General features: G+C 40.1%; 1 protein-coding gene across 5 annotated transcripts in view; it reads left to right on the top strand.

Annotated features, from left to right (window-relative positions):
- LOC149845609 (putative triglyceride lipase) overlaps positions 1-12,613 on the top strand; it is a 269,765-nt gene that overhangs the window by 195,033 nt on the left and 62,119 nt on the right. The gene's annotated exons all lie outside the window — the stretch shown is intronic.

Here is a 12,613-nt window from a genome sequence, read left to right as displayed (position 1 = left end):
GCTGTATTAAAAAATTTCCCTTTATTGCTAGTCACTGTAACATGTAATTTTTAATGCTTTTTGTATATAAGAGGAAGTCCAATCTGTAATGAAATAAAGATGTGCACAAATGGTTGCCACTTTTGGGCTTACAAGATTACAGTAAGTGCACACAAACACATGGTCACTTATGAGTTATGAATCAATACAATCAACTCAAAAGCCTCTTATGGGCTAAGCAAAAAACAAATAAAAATAAAAATAAAAATAACAAAATTTATATATAAAATGCTCAAGAAAAGCATAATACAAGAAGGGGATTCATCCCCTTTATGTAGGCAATAGAGAGCTCAAATAGCCATTGGAAGCACCCCCAACGACCGTTGGGGAGCTCCCAATGGCTCTCTGTGCTAAGGACATTAATGCCCTTAGCTGGAAATAAAAATACAAAAAATAAGGAAAAGAAAGAAAAATAGAAAAGGTCTAAAGTGCCCCTAATGGGCACAACCTATTACATAATGTGAAATGATAAAAATACCCGTAATGGGCATTACCTATTACAAGTTTACAATTGTAACGCCCCAAAATTTCAAACTTTCAAGCTTTTGAAAATACTTTGAAAACTTTTCATTTTTTAGAGTTTTTATCAGCGGAAACAATGCTTTTTTGGAAAATAAAACAAGTTGACAACTTTGGGCATGTAATGACCCCATCTCATACCCGTTGAAAAATATCAATTTTTTTTTTCATTTGCGAAAAATACTACAAGAGACCAAGGGTCCTTATAGTTCCAACATAACCATAACCATAAGGGATCTTACACCCATCATCTAAACCATAGCAAACCAACTTTATTAATTAAAAAATAATAGTCACGTGACAATCGCAAAATATCAAAGTGCATAAAAAAAAGAAAATAATCATGTTGCAAGCAGTCATGTAGTCCCCTCGTAGCTCTTTTCATGAGCAAGTCGCCTCACTGAGCATCTGAGACTGCGAAAAACACAAAAGTAGGGGTGTCAGAAATTCAAAGAATTCTGTGTACGAATCCCTCTAGTGAAACAAATAAGCATAAGGAATATAGATAAATTCATGCAATAATTTAGAAGGATGCAATTATGACAAATTCATAATTTCAGCAATCATTTAAGCAACATGGAACAAGTGTTAAACAAGAGCGAACAACTACTATTAATAAGAAACATTAATTATGTATTAAAAACATGTTATCATGCAATAAAGAGCACATATCATGCAATCACTTATATATCACAAGGGAGCAAGTAAATATGTATGATCTAATGCATAGCAGGAATATACATGATTTCTATGCACATGCATGAATCATTATTATATTTTATGGGGGTATTCTTTTTATATGCATGTCCTTATTTAATGCACACAATTTAAGTTCATCTTTTTATTACCGTTGCCCGTGGATACACTAAACGGTTAAGAATTTTCGAGGTCAAGTAGGGTTCCCCGAGTAACTTAGTACACAAGTTGTATTTTATTACTGGGTTCCAAACTTAGCCCTCGACCCAATCAACCTTCGGAACATTAGACCTTCACATCTAATGTCGGGACATCAGATACCTCCACATCCACAAGTATCACTTTCTTGATATACAAAAACAATAGTTGTGTTTACATACCACCCGCAGGTAAAGTGACAGACTCTCTCTAAAATCGTGGTCAGGTGAAAGAACCTTCATATCGGGTTCAGGGGTAACAACAATGCACACAGAGTTTTTGTATCATCATGATTCTCCAAAACTGCAACTTTAAGAGTCTCATTCTAACGACGTGATATTTCAGAACGTATATTACACTGTTCTCTTTCTTTATCTTGTTATTAATGATCAATTCATTAATTTGCAATTCAACATGCAAAAATCAATACACAAACTCGCATATCCCCATACGAGACCCATCACGGGACCACAACCCGCGAAAAATATAGAACATTGCAATATAGTAAAATAATATCAATGTGACTTTTGCTATGCATTAGAAACAAGTAAAGAAGGAGCATATCTAAGTTCAAGGCTTACCAGACCTACGATGATCCAGTTTGCTCATCAAATGCAATAATGTTAACATGCTTCCAATGCACGTTCATATATGCCAAGTTAAAATGTGCATGATCTCCAACATTCATATGCCTTACTTGCTTTCATTTGTCAAGCAAGCATGAGAACACACTCCCACATAAGCACATACCGTAGACATTCCCATTAGCAGTTTGTGTATACATGTGATAGCAAATTTGCATTTAAGACTAAAGCAAGCAATATCATGCATGTGAAAATCCCATACATTTGCATACATAATGCCAAGTCTAACATGAGCAACAAATCTGGAAATTTCCTGTTAAAATAAACTGTGTCCAGGTTGATCCATGCACAAAGAGTGATCATAACTGACAATTTTATGTACTAACACAGAAATTTTTCTTTTTTTTTTTGTGTTTGTAACAGTCCCTGCCCTGCCGAGCTCGGCTGGGCCCAGCAGGCCTGTCAGTCTACTGGCCGGGTCTGGCCAGCTTGCTCGGCTGGTCTGCTGTCCAGACTGCTGGCCCCAAGAAACAAGTTATAAAAAAAAACTTCTTTTTTTTGTATGTGAAACACTGCCCAGCACAAGTTTCCATTAGGCTTTACCTAATTTCAACGCAGCCAAGAGACTCCAGCTGTATATTATGAGAAATACCAGGAAAACCAAATTGACAGCATTCCATATATATATACATACATTACCTGAGAAAAGAAGTCTCTTCATGTATATATAGGTATACATATTTATATTCATGATTCATGACCCAAACATGCAGTTGATCATCAAGATTCTTAACAGAGGTTCAGCCCCAGCCGAACCAGTCGGCTGGGACTGAACAATATTTTGTTCGGTCCCAAAAAAAAAACAAAGCTCAGAAATCTTTTATGTCTAGACATATTGGGGGTCGGTAGACCCCACTAGATGCTGTTCAATTGACCACTAGGAGTTTGAACCTGCAGCACCCCATCACAGAGAGACGTGCACTGTCAGACCCCTATCAACCATGCTGTGTTAGTTTAACCTTTTATTTTTATTTTATTTTTCTTTTGAAACCACATATGCAACAGATCTGGGCCAGCTTTTAATCCCAGAAAAGAGAAATCGTTAACATGTAAAAATACCCATATTTCGGTTCAATATGCATGCATATGTATATACCAAATTTTTGGCTGCATGCGTATGAAGTTTTTATCTCATGTATGCATCGATGTACCTGTTCACACCATCGTGCAAGCAGAATAAAACACGTTTTTCAGGTGTGAAATCTATTTACTTACTCACCATCGTGGATAGATTCAGATTTCTCACGTTGGTATGCATGCATAAACAAAATTTCACTCTTACAATAAACTAATGTCCCAATGCTCTTTCAATAGGATATTCATGATGTAGACGATGAACCTAGCCCTAGATAGATAGATAGAGAGAGAGAGAGAGAGAGAGAGAGAGAGAGAGAGAGAGAGACGGCTACACCAGAAAACACAGAACCCGTTATGTTATTAGGGCCTCTCTCTATGTTAAATAGAGAGAGGCTTAAAAGACTAATTACAATAAAGCCTCATTATAAAAGCAACATTCCAAATAGCATATTAAAATAAAAGAACTTTACTTAAAACCACCTATTCTCAACACTCCCCCTCAAGCTGGAGCATAGATATCAATCATGCTCAGCTTGTCACAACATTTTGAGAATTTGGTCTAGCGAGAGGTTTTGTAAACATATCTGCAACTTGGTCTTCTGACTTTAGATATTTTGTAGTGATATGACCAGCTTGAACCATATCCCTTACATAGTGGCAATCAACCTCAATGTGCTTTGTTCTCTCATGAAATACAGGATTGTTCGCGATATACGTTGCAGCTTTGTTATCGCACATCATGGTCATGGGAGAGGACAGCTTCACCTAAAGATCAAGAAGAACAGTACGAATCCACATCAATTCAGCAGTTGTTTGGGACATAGCCCAATATTCTGATTCTGCACTCGACCTAGAAACCACATTTTGTTTCTTACTTCTCCAAAAGATCAAGTTGTCTCCCAGGAACACACAGAATCCTGTGGTAGATTTTCTATCCACTACAGATCCTGCATAGTCAGCATCAGAATAGGCCACTATCTCCAGAGTTTCACCTTTCCTGAACAATAACCCCTTTCCAGGAGAAGATTTTAGATATCTGAGAATCATAATAGCTGCATTCCAGTGTGCCTCTTCAAACAACTGAACTTTATGGTCCATGGGAATATTTGCTGGTTTAGCTCCCAACATTCCTGTTTCCTTTAATAAGTCAATAACATACTTCCGTTGAGACAAAACCATCCTTTCACGGTTCCTGGCAACTTCTATACCCAGAAAATACCTCAGTGAACCAAGGTCTTTTGTAACAAAGTGTTTTTGAAGATGAGCCTTTGTGGCATCAATAGCTTTCACATCATCTCCTGTAAGAATGATGTCATCCACATATACCACCATAACAATTATGCCAGAGCTAGTTTTCTTTATAAACAGTGTATGATCTGCTACTGACCTATTAAAGCCAAAACGTGACATCACTTCAAACAACTTTTGAAACCATACACGAGGACTTTGTTTCAAGCCATAAATCGCCTTTTTCAGTCTACACACCTTCTGACACTCCCCCTCAACCTCGAATCCTGGAGGTTGTTGCATGTAAACGGTCTCAGATAAGTCCCCATATAGAAATGCATTTTTCACATCTAATTGGTACAAGCTCCAACCATGCAGAACAGCAACTGAGAGAACAAGACGAATGGTACCCATCCGTGCAACAGGCGAAAAGGTTTCAAAGAAATCAATACCATATGTCTGAGTATACCCTTTGGCTACTAATCTGGCCTTGTACCTTTCAATTGATCCATCAGATTTGTACTTTATAGTATATACCCATTTACATCCAACAATGTCAGCATTTGCTGGGGAATCAACTAGATCCCATGTATGCTGAGATATTAAAGCATTCATTTCTTCTTGCATAGCCAGCTTCCAGCGAGTATCAAGCTCTGCCTGCTGATAGTTCAGAGGAATAGTTTCAGCAGATAAAGCTGAAATAAAAGATTTCATCTGATTTCCAATTCTGGCATCGGAGACAAAATGAGATATGGGATATAAGGTACATTGGCGTGTCCCCTTGCGTAGAGCAATCGGCCTGTTATCACCATCATGAAGATCACTATTGTCAGTAGAACTTACCTCAGGGGAAGAAGAAGATGAAGGCACTTGCGGAGGTGGATCTCTACGCACATATATACCAATGGAGGATTATGAAATCTGGAAGAGGATGAAGTTTGGTTCGGGAATGAGGGCACGGATTCCAAAGAAAAAGGAGGTATAGGTAATGGACAAGACTCAGCTGGATCAACTTGCAGCAGGGACCCAGTACTAGAGTAATATGGAGTGGATTCCAAGAACGAGACATCCGCACTGACATACTCTCGGCGAGAAGTGGGATCATAACATCGATATCCCTTTTGATTTTTGGGATAACCGATAAATATGCATTTGGTAGCTTGAGCAGCTAATTTATCACGGTCAGGGCCAATTTTGTGTACAAAACAAACACATCCAAATACTTTGGTCCAGAGGGAGAAGAGGGGGGTATTGGGTTTTAGGATATGAATTGGAATTTGATCACCCACAGAGGAGGAAGGCATGCTGTTGATCAGATAGCAAGCAGTTGTAATTGCATCTCCCCAGTACAACGTAGGAACATTAGATTGAATCATAATGGTCCTGGCAACATCAAGTAGGTGACGATGTTTTCGCTCTGCCACCCCATTTTGTTGAGATGAATAAGCACAAGAAGTTTGGGGTTGGATGCCACTATCTTGGTAAAACTGTAACAGATTTTTGGATTTAAACTCGAGAGCATTATCAGTGCGAACAATCTTGACACTAGATTCAAACTGAGTTTTTATTTCAAGAATTAAAGATTTGATAATACTTGGAACGACAGATCGTTCATTTATTAAAAACACCCATGACAACTTAGAGAAATCATCAACAATAACTAAATAGTATCGACATTGAGTCCTAGTAGGAATCTTACTAGGACCCCATACATCTGCATGAAGAAGTTCAAAGACCTTATTACTAGACTGACTCTGACTCGAAGGAAACGAACTTCGATGATGCTTGCTCAGCTGACATGCTTCACACGGAAATGATGTGGTGAAAGGAATCTGAGGAAAGACTGAACGGAGCTTTGACAATGAAGGATGACCAAGACGACGATGCCACTGAACAGGACTGAATGAATGGTCCACTGCAGCATGAACGGTACCCATTGGATGATATAGGTAGTAAATTCTATTTTCTTTATATCCTCCACCAATCTTCTTCCCCCTCAGCAAATCCTGAAAATGACAACCCATTGGATCAAATATTACTCTACAGTTTTGTTCTTTTATAAGGCAACTAACAGAGAGTAAACTTTGTGGAAATTTTGGAGCATGAAGAGCATTTTTCAACTGTAATGAGGAGGAGATAGAAATATTTCCCTGACCAACAACCGGGAGGTGCTCCCATCGGCTAATGAGACTCCAAGTTGAGCCTTAATATCCTTTATATCTTAAAAAACAAGTGAATTTCCACACAAATGTCTGGATGCACCAGAATCAATAATCCACTTACTGTGAGTCGGATGAAGAGAATTTCCAGTTGAATAGGCAACCCCAGCTACAGGAGAGGTGGAACTCAAAGGACGAAGAGCTATCAGCTCATCATATTCAGCACGACTGAGGGTGATACTACTGTCACTTGTAGAGATATTTTCCTGTGCCTTTGCTGCCTCGAGAGTAGTAACATTTGCTTTAGGAGCATATGACTTTGATGAAGAGGAGGTTGGACGGCCATGCTTATCCCAGCAACGATCTTCTAAATGTCCAGATTTTCCACAAAATATACATTGAAGCTTTCCTCTGCCTCCCACACCTCGTCCGCGACCTCGTCCTCTGATATTCTGAAGATTTCCACGCCCATAACCAGAGGAGACAACTAAGGCAGACGACTGAGTCACAGGCTGAGACTGTGGAAGTGAGATCGCAAGTCTGCTCAGACGATTATATGCCTCAGCAAGAGTAGGTACATCCGAACCAGTCAACATTTGGACTTTTGCAACAGAGAATTCTGAAGATAAACCTGTAAGAAACCGAGCAACCATAGTTTGTTCTTGATGATCCTTTTGTGCGAAAAACAGAGGGGTCTGTGAGCATTAAGTCTTTCAAACGCAGCTTTTACGGAGGCATAGTACTGGGCCAAGTTTTGATCTCCCTGCTGTAAATTATATATTTCTTGTTCAACTTGTAGGATACGACTGACATTCGTCTCTTGTGAGTATGTATCTCGAAGATTGTCCCATATCTGTTTGGCCGAATTATAGTAAATTAAACCATCTGCAATATTGGGTTCGACACTATTCATAATCCATGATATAACTATGTCATTATCTTCATCCCAGGTAACATATTTTCCTACCTTTTCAGTGGGTTCGTCTTCCAACAAGATATGTTTTCGACGATGTCCAGATACCGACATCATAAATGTTCTGGACCACCTGGCATAGTTAGTGTCATTCAACCTGACAGACGAGCCGTACGAAAATGGATTGGCAAATGCCTTATATTCTCCAATATTTTCCAATTTTGAATCACATTTCGAAGTTTCAGCCATACTTCTGGTTCCACAAAACTAAACAAACTCCAAACAAAAACAGAAAAACAAACCGTGTGTTCCACTCACACACCAACTGATATTACCATCAGCAGTTGTTCACACACGAACCAAAAAACAACCCCACGACAGTAATGAGCAGCAGCCGACAAAAAAAAATCAGCACGTCAGTGAATCACGACCACATAACTTCTGCATACGCAGAACCTGTTTCATAGCAAGGGTAGCTCCCCAGACATGTACAGATCGACAATCAGCCATTTTCCAATTACGAGCAACACCTCTAGGAGTTGGATTGTTGTTTCTTAAAGAAAAACAGAAAGTCAAGACATGAAAACACGATAAAAAACCAACTCAGGGCCCAAAAGAAAATCAGGGTATCACGGCTGAAATAGAATCACTGATCTCTTTCAAACATTCACTGCAGATTAGAAGGCAAAGATTGTAACCCACATAAACTAACGTGCTTCAGTGCAGACTGTACCCATTTCCACGATATCAAGATCTCATAAAAAAAAACCACCAACAGCAATCAAAAGACTGTACCCATTTCCACGATATCAAGATCTCACACAAACAAAACACCACAAGCAATCAAACAGGGCCCCAAACAGGTGCAGAATCACCAACAGCAATCAAACTTTTTAATCACGACAGGAGATATCAACTCGGCAGTAGGTAGTCACGAGAAAAAAGGAGTTACGAAACCCACAGCAAGCATCCACGACCAGCAGCATGCCCAGGTCTGTTATCAGATCCAAACAAAAATTTTAATCGCTGACCTGTTTGAAAAAAAAATCATTGGGTTGAAGTTGATCACGATCAAGACATCCTCCACGATCGACTGTGCTTTTAATCACACTCGATCACGCTTCCACGATCAGCTTGGCTCTGATACCATGTAGACGATGAACCTAGCCCTAGATAGATAGAGAGAGAGAGAGAGAGAGAGAGAAGAGATAGAGAGAGAGAGAGAGACGGCTGCACTAGAAAATACAGAACTCGTTATGTTATTAGGGCCTCTCTCTATGTTAAATAGAGAGAGGCTTAAAAGACTATTTACAATAAAGCCCCATTATAAAAGCAACATTCCAAATAGCATATTAAAATAAAAGAACTTTACTTAAAACCACCTATTCTCAACACATGACATATCAGAAACACCATAAAATATGCATATAATAAATTATATTTATCATGAAATAAATTCTGTGTTACCATAAAAGGAAGCGTACTAAAAAATTTATATATATTTTTTTGAAAAGATGAATAAAATAAAAAACAAATCCATGAAAAAAGATCCATAAATCCTCCTTCATGTATCGCTTGTTGTACGTTGTTGCATAGCTTTCCTCGTTTTGTTGCACTTGCTACTTACTTCGTTGTTGCTTAAACTTGTAGTGTAACGCCCCAAGAATTCGAACCTTATAATTTCTTTGAAATAGTTGAAAAATTCTTTTTCTTTACAGAGTTTATTTTTAAAATCAGCGGAAATGATTTCTTTAAAAGAAAAAGGACAGGTTTGACAACCTTGGGCACGTTAGCGAGAAAACAAAGATTTACCATGGACGATCTGCAATAATACTTAGGAAACCATTTCTTCTATTTAAAGAGAGTATCAAGTTTGTACAAAATTTGGATTTCCTCTAGGGAAAACCGTATCAAAAACCAAAATGTTCAGGAGAAGAACTACGAGCAGAAACAGTGGATCCTTAAATCATCTCGCAGTCGCGCCATCGCCTGATGCACCTATTTGTCACATGTACCCATGAAATGGGTTAGTTTTGCGAAAAAGTAGTAGGAGAGCACAAAACCAGAAAGAACTAAATTAGGCATGAATAATTTATGCAGCAGGTAATAACGAGCAAACTAAGCAGATTGACTGAAGAAACAAGCTAAGTACAACAAACTGAAAAGGGTGAGCATGCTCAATTTAGTATTTACTTGTTAATCGGCCATGCGAGTACATACATGGCACGTGAGTCGAAACAGTCGAGTCCAAGCCGAGTATTCATTATGTTAAGTATTTTAAGATACTTCGGTTGTCTGACTGAATCCTATTCCTATGGAGACGACCGATGGTCGAGAGAGTAAGTCCCCAAGGCCTGATAGAGATGCATCCAACTTCTGCAGAAGTGTTAGGCTAACTATTGTAGCCTCAATCCCCCCTAACCTCCGATGACTAGGGAAGACGGGTCTTATGCCCGTAAAAAACCATAAATGGTCCGTCCATCGGAGTTGGTACCCTTCGTCCTATCTCTTGACGAAGCCAGGTTGAATCGAGCGCGACGGGGTTTCTTGGCCGTTGCCTCATTCTTCATACTCTGGTCCATTAGACCAAAACGAGCATCTTGCCTATGAAGGCGATCCCATTATTTTTTTATATGTGTTTTCAACAACGTGCATAAAACACTAATCGAGGTCAATAAGGCTCTCTCATCCAATCGTCGTAGTACTAACATGCCTTGCATGTTCAAGAGTACACTTTACGAGGAAAGGGATATAGGTCCTTAATAGGAGCCTCGGGAGTGTGTTTCACAGAGATATAATGTTTTAAAAAAGCTATTTTAACATTTCAAATCTTTCGAAACGACACACAACTTGCCAACATATGACATGTGATTTTCTCGAATCTGACAACTGATGACGCAGTGTCTAGGTGATATGCAAGTCACGACACTGGTTTTGGTAAATGGGCTTCACAAATGAACCCATCACCCAACAACTTGATCTTGCCCCAGATCAAGGGTTTTCCCAAAACATATTGGGTAAAAATAGAGGAATAGGTATTCCTTCCGAATACGCTGTGTCGATGGCAAGGCAAGAACGAAAGACAATAATACGAAAAGTAAGAGCCTGGGCGCGAAGCGCGACGGCAAACTGAAACAAAAAATGTGGAAGCAAATGACAAGGATCGCGAAACCGCGTCCTTGAATTAAAAGACAGTAAGTAGTAAATACGAAAGCAAAAGCCTGGGCGCAAAGCGCGACGGCGAACTGAAATAGGAAATGCGAAAGCAAAGGACAAGGATCGCGAAACCGCGTCCTTGAATTAGAAGACAGTAAGTAGTAATTGCTAAAACAAAAGCCTGGGCGCAAAGCGCGACGGCAAACAGAAATAGGAAATGTGAAAGCAAAGGACAAGGATCGCGAAACTGCGTCCTTGATTTAAAAGTGTACTTATATACGTATATGTATATAAATATATCATTAAGTCCTTTCGATCTTTAATTATTTAAGTCCTTGTGCAACTTCTCCTACCTTAGGGTAATGCGAGAATGAAGCCGTCTACGAACGTAGGTGATCGTCGGTTTAGTTCGCGGGGCACGAACGGGCTCCGTTGCGTAACACTGCAAAAGTACGTTGTTTAGCATGCATAAAACGAATAAAGATAGGGAGAAAACTCGGTTTCTCCGCAACTCAATGCAGGGGTCATCGACCCCTACAGTTACGAAAAAGAACGGGGTAGGGTCCAATGACCCATGCCGTTAAAGGAGATAGGTGCAGGGGCCATCGGCCCCTGCCGGATATCTAAAGGAGGGCAGGGGCCATCGGCCCCTGCCGTGATAACAGTAAGAGGGGAAGGGGCCTTTGGCCCCTGCCGAGTCTTCAAAAGGAGGGGCAAGGGCCTTAGGAGGCCCTTGCTGGGTTTCAAGGAAAAGAGGGGGAGTGCGGTGGCCAAAGCCCCCCCCCCCCCTGCGGCTTATCAGAAGAGGTGGCAGGGGGCAATGGCCCCTGTCGAGCCTCTGCTCGACAGGAAAGAGAGACAGGGGCCAGAGGCCCCTGTCGGTCAAGGGAGGGGCAGGGGCCATCTGCCCCTGCTGGGTTTCCAAGAGGTGAGGCAGGGGCCGAAGGCCCCTGCTTCGTTTCTGTAGACAGGGGCAGCCACCTGTGTAGAGAAAGAGAGGGAGAGAGAGAGAGAGAGAGAGAGAGAGAGAGAGAGAGACGGCTGCACAGAAAACTCAATCACTTGATCTTGATTAGGGCTTCTCTCTATATTAAATAGAGAGAGGCAAAAAGAGAAATTACATCTAAATCCTTATAAGAGTAAAATTTCAGAAAAACTCTAATATAAGAGTACTTAACATAAAACCACCTATTCTCAACACTCCCCCTCAAGCTGGAGCATAGATATCAATCATGCTCAGCTTGTCACAACATTTGGAGAAATTTGGCCTAGCAAGAGGCTTTGTAAACATATCTGTAACTTGGTCTTCCGACTTTAGGTATTTTGTAGTGATATGACCAGCTTGAATCATATCTCTTACATAGTGGCAATCAACCTCAATGTGCTTTGTTCTCTCATGAAAGACAGGATTGTTTGCTATATATGTTGCCGCTTTGTTATCGCACATCATGGTCATTGGAGAGGAAACCTTCACCTGAAGATCATGAAGAACAGTGCGAACCCATATCAATTCAGCAGCTGTTTGGGCCATAGCCCGATATTCTGATTCTGCACTCGACCTGGAAACCACATTTTGTTTCTTACTTCTCCATGAAATCAAGTTGTCTCCCAAAAACACACAGAATCCTGTGGTAGACTTTCTATCTACTACAGATCCAGCATAGTCAGCATCAGAATAGGCTACTATCTCCAGAGTTCCACCTTTCTTGAACAATAACCCCTTTCCAGGAGAAGATTTTAGATATCTGAGAATCATTATGGCTGCATTCCAGTGTACCTCAGTTGGTTTATCCATAAACTGGCTAACTTTGCTTACTGCTAAAGCAATATCTGGTCTGGTCACAGTTACATATAATAACTTCCCTATTAGGGAGCGATAACTTTTGCTATCAACTGATTTTGACCCTTCTTCAAACAATTGAACTTTATGGTCCATGGGAATATTTGTTGGTTTAGCTCCCAACATGCCCGTTTCCTTTAATAAG

The sequence above is a fragment of the Nuphar pumila genome, chromosome 2, assembly GCF_984573655.1.
Source record: "Nuphar pumila chromosome 2, dmNupPumi1.hap1.1, whole genome shotgun sequence".
NCBI lineage: Eukaryota > Viridiplantae > Streptophyta > Magnoliopsida > Nymphaeales > Nymphaeaceae > Nuphar > Nuphar pumila.
The sequence above is the reverse complement of the archived record's forward strand: the minus strand, read 5'-3'. Positions and strand labels throughout refer to the sequence as shown.